The following is a 17,904-nucleotide window of genomic DNA, read 5'->3' as shown; positions in this document are numbered from 1 at the left end:
GGTAGTTTATTTTTCTGGCATTGAGCTTCATGAGCTGCTTGTATATTTTTGAGATTAATTCTTTGTCAGTTGCTTCATCTGCTATTATTTTCTCCCATTCTGAAGGCTGTCTTTTCATCTTGCTTGTAGTTTCCTCCGTTGGGCAAAAGCTTTTAAGTTTAATTAGGTCCCATTTGTTTATTTTTGCTTTTATTTCCATTACTCTGGGAGGTGGGTCATAGAGGATCCTGCTGTGATTTATGTCAGAGAGCGTTTTGCCTATGTTTTCCTCTAGGAGTTTTATAGATTCTGGCCTTAGAAAGAAACAAAACAAAAACAAACAAACAAAAAACAGATTCTGGCCTTAAATTTAGATCTTTAATTCATTTTGAGTTTATTTTTGTGTATGGTGTTAGAAAGTGTTCTAGTTTCATTCTTTTACAGGTGGTTGAATGGTTTTCCCAGCACAACTTGTTAAAGAGATTATCTTTTCTCCATTGTATATTCTTGCCTCCTTTGTCAAAGGTAAGGTGCCCATAGGTGCATGGATTTATCTCTGGGCTTCCTATTTTGTTCCATTGATCTGTATTTCTGCCTTCATGCCAGTACCATACTGCCTTGATGACTGTAGCTTTGTAGTATAGTCTGAAGTCAGGCAAGCTGATTGCTTCAGTTTCATTCTTCTTTCTCAAGATGCTTTGGCTATTCAAGGGTTTTTGTATTTCCATACAAATTGTGAAATTATTTGCTCTAGTTCTGTGAAAAAAAAAATCATTGGCATCTTGATAGGGATTGCATTGAATCTATAGATTGCTTTGGGTCGTATACTCATTTTCACTATATTGATTCTTCTGAACATTAGTTTGAGTTTCTTGTGATCCTATTCAGAGAAGATGCTAAGATATGACACAAATTTAGCTTTGGCTCCCTCATGAGTAGGAGATTACCATAATACGAAGCTGTTTTTGTCACTGAAGGATGAACCCTATCTACCACCATGGGTCCACTTCCCCCAACCACCCCCCCCCCCCACCCCAAGCTTGGAAACAGTCCTGAATCAGGCCTCCTGATGCTCCATTCTAACCTGGGGAAGAGCCAAGCTGCTAAGAGGTAGGCAAACACAGAGGCCTGGGACACAGTTCCTGCCAACAGAACTAATTGTACAGCAACATTCTTTGGCAGCTCCACAAAGAACGTCAGGGCTGTCAAAGGTGTGGACAGAGAGGCGCTGCCTACGTGCCCATCAGGGAAGGGATGTTTGTATCCTCGGGATGCCAGGAGGCATGAACCTGGCAGGAGGCACCTTTGCCTTACTTTATCCGTTGCCCTCATAAACTGCAGCCAGGTACAAATAATTTCTCAGTCACAGCTCATCAGCTCAAGCAGCAAATTTGGCCTGAAAGGGGAAGTCAGGGAGCCACCTCAGAAGTGTTCTTTCAGGCTAAGTTTCTTGTGTCAGTTTGATTGTGGACCTTGCCCCAGGAAAACTGTGCTCTCTTCTGAGGAAGAAAGTCATTTTATTTATTTTTATTTATTTATTATTATTTTTTTTAGATTCTAATTTCTTTTTATTTTTTATTTTATTTTTTTATTTTTTTTTCATTTATTTTTATTAGTTGGAGGCTAATTACTTTACAATATTGTAGTGGTTTTTGTCATACATTGACATAAGTCATTTTAGACACAGCCTCAAACCCCTGGATGAGGATGAGATGGTTTGGATGGCATCATCGATTCAGTGGCATGAGTTTGAGCAAACTCTCAGAGATGGTGAAGGACAAGGAAGCCTGATGTACTGCAGTTCATGGGGTCACAAAGAGTCGGACATAACTGAGCGACTAAACAATAATAACCAATCCCCGGGGCTCAAATCCTGGAGACCTGGCTGTGGAAGGGAGTGGAGAAGTCGGAGCTTCTCTAGCTGGCTTGCCTCACATAACAGATGATGGGAAAGAGGTCTTCATCCAAAGCCCCACCCTCTACCACAGTCCCATGACAATACCCATCGGCTGGAAAATCCAGAATTCAGCTCTATCCCCTGAACCTTTCTTTAAGTGCAGGCAAGGCCCAGCTACTGATTTCCAGTGTGGACTTAAAAATATTCACAACCTAATAGTTGAGAATTATGTTTTAAGATTCAGTGAGAACTTTTTAGGACCTCAAGCCACAGAAATAGCATCGCAGGTAACCCTAAGAGAACTGCTCCAAGGAGGAGCCTAGCGGAGAAGCCAGGTTTTATAGAAATTTTGTAACAAAAGGCAGGTATTCTGAACATCAAAAATTATTGTAAATGAAAGAAAATCAAGTACTCCACTTTAAGGAATTTAGTGCTTTTCTATATCTAGGGGAAGAAGCAAGAGTTGGGGCTCACTGAAATTATTCATTTGTCATCTACCTCAGCTATCTGGGGCCAGGATCTTGAGTTTTTTCAATCTTCTGAATTTCCTCAGGACTCACTGTGGGGAATGGTTGTAGTCTGATGGCTGCAGGATGGCAGATATTCTTTCCTTCCTGAACTCTCTAAGGGCTCACCAATTCACCATCCCTGGTGGCTGCAATTTCTGATGCCTGTGACATCCTTTGTTTATTGACAAGGCAGGAAATATTCTACTACTCACCATGCACTGTCACACATGTGCACCCATTTTGTCCTCAAAACAGCTGAAACAGAGCAGGACCCTGTGGGGCTCCTGGGCACAGAAGCTTCTCTGACTCCCATTTGTTGCAGGAAACAGACTCCAGCCTCAGGACCTTCCTTGAGTTCCAAAGGGCACAAAAGAATAGTTGCTAATCCAGGAATCAATGAAATACAGACAAGAAAAGGGAGGGACAGTCAAGAAACAATAGTGAAGTCTGGGGGCAATGACTTGGTTCCCTTCAAGGGATACACATAACATTGTTTTTAAGCTTTCTTTTTTTTTTTTAAGGATTCTAATTATTTATTTATTTATATTGTTGGCTGCTCTGGGTCTTCTTTGCTTTGTCCAGGCTTTCTCTAGTTACAGTGAGTTTCATTGCCCGGACTTCTCATTGTGGTGGCTACTGTTGTTGCAGAGCACAGGCTCTAGAGGCTTGAGTTTTGGTCATTGCAGCTTCCAGGGTCCAGATCTTGGGCTCAATAGTTGTGGTGCATAGGCCTTAGTTGCCCTGCAGCACGTGGGATCTTCCCAAAACCTATGTCCCCTGCTCTGGCAGGTGGATGCCTATCAACCGGACCACCAAGGAAGTCCCTGTCCTTAAGCTTTTCAGAGAATTAAAACTCAGCAAAAGGAAGATGCCAGCATTCTTCATACCAGAGAAGCTTATCAAGAAAATCACCTGAGACCAGACTAGGGGAGCACAGAGATAATTCACTTATTGGCTCAGATGGTAAAGAATCCGCCTGCAATGCAGGAGACCTGGGTTCCATCCCTGGGTTGGGAAGATCCCCTGGAGGAAGGCATGGCAGCCCACTCCAGTATTCTTGCCTGGAGAATCTCCATGGACAGGGGAGCCTAGTGGTCTACAGTCCTTGGGGTTGCAAAGAGTTGGACACAACTAAATGACTAAATGCAATCTTACCAGCACTGCACCCTTGAACCACTGCTATAAATTGCCAAATCAAATCCTCCCAGATGGGTACACAGTTTTGGGGGGTAGGAGCCCACTGTGTCCCCCTTTCTCTGGCAATGCAATAGTGCTATTATTTTCTACTTCACCCAACACTTTTTCTCCAAAATTTGTCTAGTGCAGAGGCTAGGAGGAATATGTTCCAGTAGTTTGTTTGAAAAGAGCAGCCTGAGGTCTAGGGAATAGTCGTCATTTCACTAACATCCTTCTATTAACTCATTCTGCAGCTTGATTCTGTTCAGATCTTGATGAAGTAGGCATGCCCTCTATACATCAACAGTCCCCCATATGACTGTGGGCTTTCCAGAGGAAGCAGGACTGCCCTGCTGTCTCAGCCTGAGTGGATCCCCAGCTTAGCTCAACTGGATTAGTCTACCTTCAGCCAACTGTAGATCCATGAGACTGACTGCTTATCATATATGACAAGAGAATAATGATGATGATGATGATATGCATTCAAAGTGTGAACTCTGCTTAACTCACGATTCAAGCAAACCAACTATAAGGATACGTATTTTTGAGACAAGGGAGAAAACTGAACATGGATTTGATACTGTATGAACTAGCTATTTGATGATCTTAAGGAATTCTTATCAATTAAAGTGCCATCTATGGCATGAGTGTGTATATGTGTGTGTATGTGTGTGTGTGTGGTGCCCTTACTTGTAAGGAAATTGCACTGATGAAATACTTCAGGTAAAAATTGGAAGAAAATAAAATGAGAGGAGGATGAATTAAACAAGACTAATAAATTGTCCAAAGTTGGGCAAAGGACACATGGGTGTTTTTGCATGTTTAGAAATTTTCATGATTTAAAAAAGATAATAGCAGAATTATCTCAGAGAAGTGGCAAGTTAAATGGTGTTTTCTTCTTTGTGCTTCTTAGAATTTCCAAATTTTACATAGAATTATGCATACCATTATATTTAAAAAGTCTTTTTTTCCCATAATTTGCATTTTCTAAGCTCATGCTGAGTTGCTTAGCTTTCTCTCATCAATTTGTATGAAAAGCCCTCTAAAATATTTCACATACCTTCCTGATTTCCTTGAAATATATAATGAAGTATATAAGTTAAACTTTTCTTTGCAATCACAAGAGATTACAGGAACTCACTGATTCCCCCTCCTGCCTCCTTCCACACCCTCTGCAACAAGACTTTGCAATGCTTCCCATCATGAGTTAGGGTCTGTTTCCCATTTCCTTGAACTTGAATTGGTCTGTGACTTACCATTAGAATGTAGCAGAAGTGACTACATGCCAGTCCTTAGCCTAGATTTTAGGAGTCTTTGTGGGCTTTCTTGCTCTCTCAGACCCCTATCAGTTATCAGAAAAACAAGCCTAACTAGGCTGCTCAAGTTTGAGGAACTACATGTAGTAGAGACATGGGTTAAGCTGAGACCACCTGGAACAGTCAGCCTGTGGTCTACCTACCAGTTGACCAAAGATTTACGGTCAAGCACAAATGACAGAAACCAGCCCAACCCAATGCTCAGACCCTCCCAGGACCCATAGACTCCTGAAAAACACTCACTTCTTATTATTGCATGCCTCACTTCTTATTATTGCATGCCTCTGGGAGTCTGTGGCTATCTGTTAGTTACAATTTTTGGCAATAGATAGCTGATAAGGGTCTCTAAACCATGGCACTAGATGAAATGAAGTGATAACCTTTGAGTAGTGGATGAATATTTGTCTCTGCCCTGAAATGACCCCAGTGTCAAGTGCTTCAGTGTTTGTTTATTTTAAGAAATATTTGGCAAGATTTTACTATGACTAAGGCACACTAAGGTGTGAGGCATTGCTGAGTAGGTTCAGATTTACATGATCAATTTCAGGGACCCACGATTATTTAGAGTGACTTACTCATTTTGTCCCTTTCCCCAGTGTGAACTCTTAGGTCTTAGAGGGGATGCACAAGGGAATTTGCACAGGTGCTCACTTCTGGGAGAAACATACACCTAGTTTAAGGCTGTTGGACTCTATTCCAAGGACATTTTTCTCACAGACAGAGCAATCCCTTATTGCATTAAATCCATTAATGATGCTGAGGATCCACCTTCTTTCCAACAAACCCCTAGAGTTCCAGGCAGGGACTATCTCATGCAATTAAGGAGATACAATCAAACAAGATACTTACTACAGATTTTTTTTTCTTGCACACCCAGACATAATGAATTAAAAACTCTGAACAATAGAAAAACGTGTAGCTATCTATAAATCTAGTCTAGAGAAATAAAGTACAAGCTATACAATTTAATCCTAAGTGCCTTTTTATTAATGAAATGAAGCACACTAAAATATTCATGTACATTAAATTTCTTATAATTAAAATACTGGCTTTTTTTTTAATGTTCAAAAGAAGTAACTAGAGCTGTGATGTGTATTCAAAATGACTATATTCTCATTCCTGGCTTACAATAGATCACTAATTTGAGTCCATTATAATTTTTGAAAGTATGTATAGGTAAAGTTTTCCTAAGTTGAGTTCAGTTCAGTGGGGTAAGCATTTTTAGTCCCTATTCTATGCTAAGGAACACCAAGCTGAAGCAGACATTGTATAACTACCAAAATGCTATGTGGATGTTCTTATAATGAAGTATTGCCATCCTATTAACGACAGTAACCCCAAGAATCAATATGGGTCCATGAAAGAAGACTTAGCCCTGTGTGGGAAAGACAGTTGTTTTAGGGGCTAGGCAAAAGGTCCAGAGTAGAGAGAGTATTTGGCTGGGTTCAGTCTTCAAAGATGAGCAAGAGTTAGACCAAGGAAGGGAAAGGGTGAAGCCCGATCTTGATAAGAAAGTTTGATTTCCATCTCACAAATGAGCACAATGCAGGCAGGAGTAGGAATAGGTTTGTAAATTTACGGCACAAGGAGAAGAGCTTGGGATCTGATGCAAAGCTGCCTGATTCTGTGACCTTCTGCTACAGCTGCTGTCTTTATTCCAAGCCTCTCCCTCCTTGTTAGAGGCATAAGCAGTTTGAAGTTCTTGAAAACTTACTCTGTGTTCACAAGGAAAAGCATCTTTCCAGGTCAACAACAATGTGGGTTGAAGAATGAAGTGGCTGATTACTTTGGTCTAAAGTCAAACATGGTTCTCAAACACACGTGATGCATTCCACATAGGCAGGTTTGCAAGATGAACTACTCCCCACAGGACATAATCCCATTCGGTAGAGTCTAGCTAAAGCAATATCTCAACCATAGAGCTGTCCATCTGAAGATAGCTTTTGGCTTGGAAGAATCCTACCAAAGTTATGTGTATAATCAACCATATTTGCTTAACAACAACTGCCTACTAAAGTCATCCTAACTCGTATAGTTCCTTCCAGCCTCCTCAACATCATCTTCCACTCCTGGTTGCTCATTTTCTAAGCTCCCCCTAGACTATTTTTGTTATTTCTTCCAACATGTCCATCTCTTGGCTGCACTAGAGTGTTTTCACTTGCTGCCCCTCTGCCCGGCATCCAGTCCCACCTTCTTCTCACACTCTCTGTGGATGTCTGGCTCTTTCTCAACAGATGGGTTTCTGCTTAAACAGTACCTCCTTGATCAAGTCTTTCCTGGCCACTCAACCTCAACTTCCCATGAGCACCATCAATCTCTATCACATGCTCCAAGTTCTCTTAGTTGTGAACTTCCTGGTTTTTCTAGGATTAATGACTTGTGTTTGTTGATTTTCTATCTCTTGGGCACATGAAAGTGTGAGCTTTGACTTATTTTTACTGTTTCTTTAGGACCTAAAACAGTCCCTGGTATATTCTAAGCCTTTAATAAATATTGGCTGGATGAAAGGACTGAAGAAACACAATTCCCATCCATGGTTCACTGGGGAGGAAAATCTTATCTGACTCTTTTTCTAAATGGAAAACTGGGTAGGGGCTATTTCCTATTATCATTAACACATACTTGGACTTAGCTGTTGAACTTGGTTTGTAATCAAGTACTTAATAATGCCACCTTGTACCTTCGTACGAGAGTACCCTTGTACCTCCCCCTTCTCAACAGTCTGCATTTTGTTGCTGGAGGTTAATTTATTATTTACCTTTAGAATAAATGCTCATTCCAAACATGGTCTCCACATTTGGGATTCACATCCTTTCTTTGACCCAGTATCTGTATATAAGTATTCATATTGGTGCTTTAAGCTTTGTATATCACTTTAAATGTCATCAGTATGGTCCAATTGATTTTCTTCTCTGTTTCAGTGATGTCTTATTTTTTATCCCCATGCACAGGTAAGAACACTAAGCTTCACTGAGATTAACTTACTGGTTTTTTTTTTAAACAAACAAGTTATGCCAGGAGCAGAATGGAAGCTGTGTCTGCAGGTCTTGTCAGGGTTTGCTTCTTAAGCCCTCAACCCCAGTGGGCACAGGGATGAACAAGAAGGGATTGAATTGTCGTCTTCAAGGAGCTTACAGTCACAACCTGCTTTGATGTGTTACAAGCTGAGCAGCGCGCCTGTCATGGTCTACAAATCCAGTAAATATTTAATAAATGACCAAAAAGGAAGTAATAAAATGAATCTCTCAATTGGCAACATAAGGGAACATAATTACATAAGTAATTAAAAAGTCTTCAGTCAAGAACAATAGGTGATATGGTGGATTTACACACTTGGATGGAGGTAATCCTAAGGAGGTTGAAGTAGGATGAATTTATTATGGAATTGTGGGCATATGTGTAGTTGAACTTTAAAAAATATTGGGCTTGCTATTTAGGCAATCTCTGCTCTGCTCCTTTGCAAATATCTCTGGCAACTTAGTGTGGCTGCACTAAAAAGACACGGGAGAAGAGAACCCCATCCTCTTCACATACTGTGTGTTTTCAGTAGGTCACTCCAGAGGTCCTGTCCCTCTCTCTTCTCAGAGAGATAAAAGGGCCTCATTACCCTTGCATCATTCTCAAATTTAAGATATAGGAAAAGACAGAAACAGTGATGAGAGGCAGAGGACACAACTATCCAAGCTGTGGGGAAAGAATGATGCAGGTATGACATGTATAAAACTAACAGGCCCTTCTGGAAAATCCACACAGATTCCATTTCTATGTGATAGGCAAGGGCCAGGCCATTTTTTTCTCATTGAATGAATAAGTGAGCATCTTTGGAATAAATTATAGGTTTTCTGAACCTGAATGAGTCACTATAACAGCTTGCCAAAAAATGAAAACAAACAAGAAAGCCACAATGGATTGGGTATCGTAAATGGTAATGATAGTTTAGTTTCTAAGTCATGTCCCACTCTTTGCAACACCATGGACTGTAGCCCACCAGGCTCCTCTGTCCATGGGATTTCCCAGGTAAGATTGCTGGAGTGGGTTGCTGTTTCCTTCTCCAGGGGATCTTTCCTTCCCAGGGATTGAACCCAGGTGTCTGGCATTGCAGGCAGAGTCTTTACTGACTGAGGCACCAGGGAAGCCCCTGGTAAATGGTGAAGTGGACTGATAAAGGAACTGGTTTGCAATTAATATTCATTTCCTATTCTTTTTAGATTTTAGAAAGCCCAAAGAAAATATTTATGTCTACTCTGTGAAAAGATGCACCTCTCTTTAGTTGATGAAACTTTACCAAACAAACCGGTCCAGACCATGCTGGCTTACAAGATCTGCTCTCGGAGGAACTCGGTGGACTCCCCTGGGCCAGTTAATTCAACATCTGGTGGAAGTACCAAACGCACACTCCATCTGATCTTATTCACAAGTTGCAAGACATCCTATAAAAACCCTTTTAACATATATTATTGAAAATCTCTATTATAGCCCTCCAACTTAGTGAATTTGATTAAATCTCCATGACAGAAAATAAGCCATTGTAACATATGCACTCATTTTGCAAAGGTCCTATTATAGCGTAGGCATGCTAGCCTTATTATGTTAAAAATGAATGGTCCTGGGAAAATAATTTAGTGAGAGATGAACTTAGGAGAACTAAAGGCATCTAGTACTGAACAAATTACCAAGTGAAATTGCTTTGCTATGAAACTTTGGGCTCATTGTCAGAGATGTTTAGTCTGCTCAGAATGTTTGATCTGGGAGAATGCTTGTGTTCAGAAAGAAATTCAATTTCCACGGTGGGGGCTGGAGAGCCTCCACCATGCTACCGCGACTTGACTCTGCCAGACGCTGGATCTGGGTCCCGGGGAACAGAGATTCCAGGCACACATCTCCAAAGTCCTGGCTCCAAGTCCTGGTCCCAGGCAAGCACAGTGATGTCTCCACCCATTTACCCTGGTGAATTGGAAGGAATATTTGCATCATAGCAAACTAACTCTCACAGGCACCCTTACTCTGAACAGGAGGTATCCCTGAAAGTTGGGCACGGGATGTAGCCTTCCAACACCATGTCCAGCCTGGGCCATGAGGAAACAACAACTCCAGGATCAGCTGCATGCACAGATCAAGTAATGGGATGATAAACTATTTCTCTGGTGGGTGCACACTTTCAAAAGTTTTCATATCACTTAAACAGAGGAAATGCTGGTTCTTAATGGGAAAGAAACAGATGGACTCATAGAATTCTTCATTAATTCTGGGGGACCTGAGAGGTCATCTATGACCTACACATGCTTCTAGATGGAGAAGCAAGTCTGGGACAGGTAAGAAGAAGAGTTAAAGAAAGAATGAGATCCTTGACTGGAACTCGAGCCTCCCGATATCACAGTTCAGTCTCTTTATGCTTAACTCTCTGGGCCCTGATGAAGGACATTGCACACCCGAGATTTCATGTGACTTCTTTGGTTTTCACTCCCAGGAGGCAGCCAGACCAGGGATTGTTTCCTCTAGTTTACAAATGGAAGAAAAGAGGCTGGCGGGGGTCCACAGGCAGCACAGCAAGGTGTGAATATTAAATCTTCTGACTCCATGTCTCGGGGTTTATCCCTATACAAACTCTCTGAATATAAACATTTATAACCACACAGATCAGGCCAGCTGATGTGAATTTCAGATTATCCATGTGGCTCATTGTACCTAAATAAAGTGAACGAGTGAATGAATGTTAGTTGCTCAGTCATGTCTGACTCTTTGTGAACCCACAGACTGTATTCCACCAGGCCCTTTTGTCCATGAAATTCTCCAGGTAGGAATACTGGAGTGGGTAGCCATTCACTTCTCCAGGGGATCTTCCTGACCTAGGGATCGGCCTGGAATCTGCATTGAAGGCAGAGCCTTTATCGTCTGAGTCACCAAGGAAGTTCACAAAATAAGGTGAAGCTACCTCCAGTAGATGTGTCATGCTTTCTTTCAATTTGTGGTATGCAATGATACTGAAAAGGTCAACCAAAGACCAAAGGGTCTTGACTAGTGGAAAGGTCCAGATGGTGATGTCAGTCTCCAGGCTGGGATGCATCCTTGAACATTTTTGGGAAGTGATGTGGCTTCATCTGAATTATGGTTTAAGATGATAACTGGTGGAATTAACTAGTACACTTCGGGAGACATCCAGAAAGGCTTATCTCAGCCAAGAGGAAAGCATGAGAAGCTTCCTGCTTCATTGTGGTTACTTAAAGGTTGAGAAACTGTAGCTTTCGAATTGCCTAGACACTTGAGGTAGCCACAAGGCAACCCACACCTTACCCTCCAACATGTCCTCCAAAATTTGGCTCAGAACACCTTCGAGGCCTTTCTGAATGACCATGAGGCTGTAGGTGGGGCTGTCACAGCACCTGAAGCCTGGCCCCATCATAACGCATGTGCCGCCTTGCTCTGCCACACTGTCCATCTCTCAGATGTGCCCTGGGAGCCTTGAAGCAGCTCCAAGTCTTATTCATGGCTCTTCTCAGTGCCTGGACCCAGTGCCTGGCACTCAGGGCTGAGACCCAGGCCTCCACACGTGTTGGTTGAGTGGAAGGAAGGAAACAGCCTGCATTACCATTTCGGCCTCCATAAATATTGACAGAGTCACTCTCCCTACTTGCAGTCTGGTCTCACTGCGTCTGCTGCTGCATAAATGTGTGTTAGGCTGGCAAATCTCCTCTTGCTGCTATTGTGCACAGTGGGTGTGCGTGTGTTTCCCTCTTTCGCTATATAAAAACAAGTGTCTCCATAAATCTCCATACTGATCGAGTGCATTAAAAAACAAAAAAACAAGACAAAAAAAAGCACTACTCAACTCCTGTCCAAATTCTGAAGGGAGTATTTGCAAAAGAATCATCATAGTGTAGAAGGAATTTGAAACACAAGCCAGGTTAACCCCTGTTTTTTACAGATGAAGGAGTAAGGGCCATGTAAGGGCAGGGTCTTGTGGACACTCCTTTTCCTAATTAAAGTGGACCCTTTACTTCCACTCTGGTATCCTTCTCCCAGTCCATTATTCACACTCCAGGAGCTCTCAACTTAATTGATTTAATTTGTCACTGAGATGTCATACTTAGGTTAGGACCAAAAACTGAAGCTGGCTATGTCCGCAGCAAGGAAGAATAATTAGCATATTCACCTGTTGTGCTGACTTTTATCCTTCTAATCACAGGACCAATTATTGTTTTAAGTAAAGCTGTAAAGTGGAAAGACAGATACAGAGCTATGAAAAAAAAAAAATCCCTGAATCTAATAAGGTATTGGGTTGGTCAAAAAGTTTGCTTGAGTTTTCTATTAGGATGGCGTGGGAAAACCTGAACAAACTTTTTGGTCAACCCAAGAGAACTTCTGCCTTTTCTTGGAAGCCTTCTGGACTGAATGAACAGTTCAGTTTATTTATTATTCTACAGTTTAACTTTTCTTTCTCTTTGCCCTTTCCTGACACTGTGGTTATTGAGGAAACAAAAAGGCATAGAATGGGTCTTTTATAGAGTTACCACATTATTAACCATAAAATTTTATTTTTCCTACTAGAATATTAACAGGATTCCCAGGTGACTAGGTGGTAAAAAATCTGTCTGCTAATACAGGAGACACAGGAGATGCGGATTCAGTCCCTGGACCAGAAAGATCCCCTGGAGGAGGAAATGGTAACCTGCTCCAGTATCCTTGCCTGGAAAATCCTGTGGACAGGGGAGCCTGACAGGCTGCAGTCCATAGAGTCACAAAGAGTCAGACATGACTGAGCAACTGAGCGCGTGCACATACACACACACACACACACACACACACACACGAATATTAACACCTTGTACCTGGTTGGATTGTATTCCCCCCAAGGATATGTATAACCTTAAGCCTGGTACCTGTGAATGTAACCTAATTTATAAATAGGATTTATAAATTTATAAATAGATGTAAATAATTATCCTGAGATCAAATGATCTTGAATTTAGACTGAGTTCTAAATCCAATGACGGACACTTACTGAGACAAGAGAGACAAATGTAAGGTGCAGAGTCACAGAGAAGGCCATACGAAGATGAAGGCAGAGATGGGAGAGGTGCAACTTCAAACCAAGGAATTCCAAGGATGGCTGACAGCCACCAGAAGCCAGAAGGGTGCTGGCAGGCCACGGCCCTCTGCTAGCTTCTGGAAGATTCACATGTTCCTTGGCTTGTATGTGGCATTGCCTTTGTTTAACACTGTCATCTCTCTATGTGTGTCTACCTCTGTGTCCAAATGTCTCCCTTTTATAAGGACAGAGTCATATTGGATTAGATCCTACCCTAATGACTTCATTTTAACTTGCATCTGGAAAAATCCTATTTTCAAAAAAAGTCACATTTGCAGGTACTAGATGGACTGAGAATACGGGTCTTCCTAGGAGGCTCTAGCGGTAAAGAATGTGCCTGAAAATGCAGCAGACTTAAGAGACTGGGGTTCAATCCCTGGGCTGGGAAGGTCTCCTGGCGGAGGGCATGGCAAGCCACTTTAGTATTCATGCCTGGAGAATCCGACGGACAGAGGAGCCTGGTGGGTTACTGTCCAGGGGGTCACAAAGAGTCAGACACAACTTTAAAGAAGCGACTTTACACTCATGCTCACAGGACTGAGCATATGCACATCTTTTGCTGGGTGCACAATTCAATCTGTAACAAAAGAGACACAGTAACATCTCCTCTAGGGCCTTCAGAAGGAAACAACATTTTTTTTATACCTTAAAATCAAAGTTCTGGCCCCTAGAACCAGGAGAGACTACAGTTCTGTTGCTTTAAGGTACCTGGGTTGTGAGTAGCTTACAACAGCCCTAGGAAAGGAACAGATGCCTCATCAAGGCCATGCCCTGTCATTCTTTACTTTTCTTCCTGTTTTCCTTTTGCTACATAGTTTTTACCGCTTTACCTGGCAGCATTCCATCTAGGAATTGCTTGTATTTCATTTTAATGCAAGTTATACAGAAATGTATATTTCATTTTTGTTATATAATAGTTACTCATGGCTATTGTGGAGGCAAACTGAGCAAGTGGTATCTTTAATAATATATATGTAAATAGAAACACAATTGCTCTTCTCTAGCAAGGATACACTGGCATAGCTTAGTGTCCCTAAGTCACTGTTTTGGGCTGACATCTTTTTTGTTCTCTTGACTTCCTCTTCTTGGCTACTAGACAGCTGTAGAATAACACTTGTCAGATCTACATGCCTTGCATTCAAAGTCAGGAACATAAGTTGACATAGACATGGGGTTTTTCCTCATGCAGCTTTTTCAGATCAGGACAGAAATATCTTTCCCAACCTCCACTCCCTAGATCCCTACGTAGATCTCATTGGGGAGAATTCAGTTTGAGGACCACCTCTAACTACAAGAAAACCCCTGACTTTTGAAGTCTGTGCACTGGAGGATAGATAAGGGAGGAGAGAGTAAGCAATCAGCCAACAACCCTTGCTACAGCATGCTGTTCCAGGCTCTGGGTGCTTTTATGGGCATCGGTCTGTAGATAAGCGATCCTCAAAATGTAGCCTACAGAAGCATTTCCAAGAAAGTTTGTTAAAATACAGATTCCTGGGACCCACCCAGGATGACAGGCTACCCAGGGATATTGAGGCTGCTGATCCATGAACTGAACTTCAAGTACCACTGACCCAGTAACCCTTTTGGTATTATTGACATCATTGTTTCTTAAGGATTGTAAGAAAATGAGAAGTGGTCAAGAGGGCTATTCTTTTTAATGCTCTTCTTACTACTACCATTCAAACTATCTTGAATGTAAACAGAGAGAGCAAGGGGACAGGTGTCCTTTAGTTAGCAACAACTTTATCCATTGACCTAGAGTTGCCAGATGTTGGCCTAAGATTTTGGAGAACTCACTCTTGTGTTCTGCTATGACACATTCATTTGACCTTGGCTTAGTCACTGCGCCCGTGTGGGTCTAGCTCTTTATCAGTGAAGTGGGAGTGCTAAACTGTATTTATTATGACTTCCTTTCCTTCTCTCACTTCTGTGAATCATTATTTTGTTCACTTAGACAAAGTCACTTACCTTTAAAAGATACTTTTGAGCATCTACCCAGGGTCAAGTCTTGTGTTGGGAGCACCCAGTTTCTCTGTATTTGCACTTTGAATGGGATGTTTGATTTCATTTTGCAGATGCAAGAATCAGTGTTAAATGAAGAGTCTATGTGTGTTCAATGGCAGAATAATTATTGAATAAAATCACATGGACAATGAACACTCCTTTTGCCTTGAAAGCTGATTAGATCACCCTTCAACTTGATGTACCTTGAAGGGCCTGAATGGAAGGACTCAGTGTTCCTGAACTCGGATGCAAGAAAAGACTTGCTTCCCTTGCTCAGAGGATATGTTTGTTGTCTTTTGCAAATCAAAGTATGAATTGTTTAATGGATTTGGCTTTGCAATTTTATCATCTTAAAAAAAGAGAAAGAGAAGCAGTAAGAAAGAGGATCACAAATCCATTTAGTTTGGGAGCCGTCCATTGACTGTCTCCCAAGTAGACACCAGTCATTTCAGCTCTTAGCTCATCAGTCAAGTCTGATCTCAACTCCAACCAGAATGAACAAGCTCTTCTCCAATGGACTTTTGTCCATCCTCGCAACTCCAGGTAGGAAGATGATCTGGGTCAATAGAGAAGGAAGCCGACTTGCCATGGACTCCCAGTCTGGTGCCTCATGCCAATTTTCCACATTCCAAAAGAATTAAATAATTATGGGGGTGGAGGCAGGACTGTCACAAACAATTTTGGATGCATCCAACATTAGAAAACAGAGGTCTCTTAATAATATCAGATCAGCCTGCCGGAGGCTCTTTCCAAACCAAGCTGCTGGCCAGCAGGATTGGGGGCACAGACACCAACTTCAGCTGCTCCGTCAGGCACTTGCTGGCTGCTGTTAAAGTTGGAAGGGAGTCATCCTGGGAATCTTCGTGTTGCTGTTGATCCAAGGACCATCCTTTCTTTCATTCTCTTTCATCAAGCACTTGCATGCTTGCACTTGACCACAGATTAATGAGACTGTTTGCATGAGCCAAGTCGGAAAGCCAGAGGGAGAGACACAGCCTGCGGACACCACTGGGATGTAAGTTCTTCTGGGTCCAGCTTTGAGAATAAACCTGTGCCTTGCAGGACAGCCAATTTCTCATGTGTATGCTGAGTCTTAAGATGGGCAGCTGCCTCACCATGACCAGTGGTCCTACAGCCCTCGAAGCCCTTCCTGAAATAGGAAATTTGGTTTCTCATTCCAGATACACTGCTTTCATATTTTTATAACTTCTGAGTAGAAGACTCTGCAAACACTATCATAATTTTAGATCTGATTTTTTTTTCCCTTTGGGTTGGCAAAACTAATGGAAACACCTTTAGTTACCTACTTTTGGAAGCACATTTTAAAATGCATTTATTTATTTTTCTATTATGAGACTGATTGTCTCCTGATACTGCCCTGAGTGGTCAAAATTATAGCTGTGTCTGTGACTGGAGATAATAAAGCAAGATGAACTATCAACATAACAATCACTAATACCACTGCTATGCCTACTACCACTATTGTTGTTTAGTCATTAAGTCATGTCCAACTCTTTGCAACCCCATTGACTGCAGTACACCAGGCTTCACTGTCCTTCCCTATCCTTCCCTGCCCTTCACTATCTCCCAGAGTTTGCTCAAACTCATGTACTTGAGTCAGTGAAGCCATCCAACCGTCTCATCCTCTGTCATCCCCTTCTCCTCCTGCCCTCAGTCTTTCCCTGCATAAGGGTCTTTTCTAATGAATCAGCTGTTCCCATCAGGTGGCCAAAGTATTGGAGCTTCAACTTCAATATCAGTCTTTCCAGTGATTATTAACAGTCTATTTCCTTTAGGATTGTCTGGTTTAGTCTCCTTGCAGTCCAAGGGACTCTCAGGACTTTTCTTCAGCACCACAATTCAAAACCATCAGTTCTTTGATTCTCAGCCTTCTTTACGGTCCAACTCTCACATCCATATATGATAACAGGAAAAACCATAGCTTTGACTACAGGCAGCTTTGTAGCAAAGTGATGTCTCTGCTTTTTAATATAGTGTCTAGGTTTGTCATGGCCACAGTCCATAGGGTCACAAAGAGTCAGACACGATAACCAACTAAGCATGAGCACACACTAGGTTTGTCATAGCTTTTCTTCCAAGGAGCAAGCGTCTTTTAATTTCTTGGCTGCAGTCACCATCTGCAGTGATTCTGGAGCCCAAGAAAATGAAATCTTTCATTGTTTCCACTTTTTCTTCATCTATTTGCCATGAAGTGATGGGACTGGGTGCCACTATCTTAGTTTTTTCAGTGTTGAATTTTAAGCCAGCTTTTTCACTCTCCTCTTTCATGCTCAAGAAGCTCTTAAGTTTCTCTCCACCTTCTACCATTAGAGTGGTATCATTTGAATATCTGAGGTTGTTGATATTTCTCCCAGCAATCGTGGTTCCAACCTGTGATTCATACAACCTGACATGTCACATGATGTACTCTGCATATAAGTTAAATAAACAGGATGGGAATATGAAGCCTTTATGTACTCCTTTCCCAATTTGGAACCAGTTCATTGTTTCATGTCCAGTACTAACTGTGATTCTTGTCCTGCACACAGGTTTCTCAGGAAGCAGGTAAGGTGGTTTGGTATTCCCATCTGTTTAAGAATTTTCCACACTTTGCTGTGATCCACACAGTTAAAGGCTTTAACATGGTCAATGAAACAGAATCAGATGTTTTTCTGAAATTCCCTTGCATTTTCTGTGATCCAATGGATGCTAGAATTTGATTTCTGCTTCCTCCGCCTTTTCTAAATCTAGCTTGTACATCTAGAAGTTTTCACTTCACATATTATTGAAGCCTAGCTTGAAGTATTTTGAACATTATTTTGCTAGCATGTGAAATGAGCACAATGGTACAGTAGTTTGAACATTCTTTGGCACTGCCTTTCTTTGGGATTGGAATGAAAACTAACCTTTGCTAGTCCTGTGGCCACTGCTGAGTTT

This window comes from Cervus canadensis, chromosome 17 (assembly GCF_019320065.1).
Source record: "Cervus canadensis isolate Bull #8, Minnesota chromosome 17, ASM1932006v1, whole genome shotgun sequence".
NCBI lineage: Eukaryota > Metazoa > Chordata > Mammalia > Artiodactyla > Cervidae > Cervus > Cervus canadensis.
The sequence above is the reverse complement of the archived record's forward strand: the minus strand, read 5'-3'. Positions refer to the sequence as shown.